Consider the following 1,017-nt stretch of genomic DNA (forward strand, 5'->3'; position numbering starts at 1 on the left):
CAAGTGTTCAGGTATACCTAACAAAGTGGACAGTGAATATACTATATATATATATATATATATATATATATATATATATATATATATATACTATATATTTATATTGTGAAGAGAGGCCATCAAGCCAAACACTTTTAAAATCATGTGTTTATGTCTGACATGTTTTTACCACTTTGTGTTTAAGTCTCCAGAATAAATAGCTAATGGGATCCAGTGGGAGTGTCCAGCACTTTCTATATTAATAGCTTCAGCAGGATACGTATACCTGGCTGGACTGCCCCTGCATCAAGCTTAGTATCTGTCAGGATTAATCGCTTCTCAGCCTTTTGTCTAAGATCAAGTGTAGCACCTGTTCTTATTAGTCCCAACACCCAGTGCTCATAATACTGTTCGTAGCTCGCTCCATAGCATGATCTAACACTGGTGAGGATTCAAACTGTTTAAGACTGTGCTGCATCTAGCTTCCTACGCCGGCTGGAAAAAGGAAGACGTAGAGGAAGATCGACTTTGGGGAAAAAAACTCTGCTAGATCCTACCTGCTGAAAGAGAACTCCAGGATCAACTCCTGCTGAAGAAACCTCCTTCCATTTGGGAGACCTTGCCCTGCTCTTCTCTGCTTGGGAGAAGACTTCAGGATCAACCCCAGCGGAAGAACCCCTCTTCTCAGCGGATGAGCCTGTTCTTCTCTGCCCAGTGGAAAGAAATCTGCATAGGTCCACCCCCTTGAAGAAGATCACTCTACAGACCAGCTTTTCAAGCCCTTCTGCCCCAGGAAGAAGAGCCAGGAACATGGCTTCAGCTGCTGCAGCTCCAGACTCCAGCCCTGCTCCTGTCCCTAGGAAGAAGGAAGAAAAGACCCCCACACCAAAGCCTCTCCCCGAGACTGGAACCTCTGCCTCCACCTACCCAGCTGCCCCAGGACAAGGGAAGCCCAGCCAGGATGCCACCCAGAGACTCCCCACCCTGGAACCCTGGATGAGGCAGACCATTGTCCTGAAGCTCAAGGAGGTGGACAGA

The 1,017-nt window shown here is 46.6% G+C and overlaps 1 pseudogene; it reads left to right on the forward strand.

Annotated features, from left to right (window-relative positions):
• The first annotated feature begins 310 nt into the window (after positions 1 to 310).
• Positions 311 to 442, forward strand: LOC142146879 (U2 spliceosomal RNA; annotated as a pseudogene).
• Positions 443 to 1,017: the final 575 nt, after the last annotated feature.

The sequence above is a fragment of the Mixophyes fleayi genome, chromosome 3 (assembly GCF_038048845.1).
Source record: "Mixophyes fleayi isolate aMixFle1 chromosome 3, aMixFle1.hap1, whole genome shotgun sequence".
NCBI classification, from domain to species: Eukaryota; Metazoa; Chordata; class Amphibia; order Anura; family Limnodynastidae; genus Mixophyes; species Mixophyes fleayi.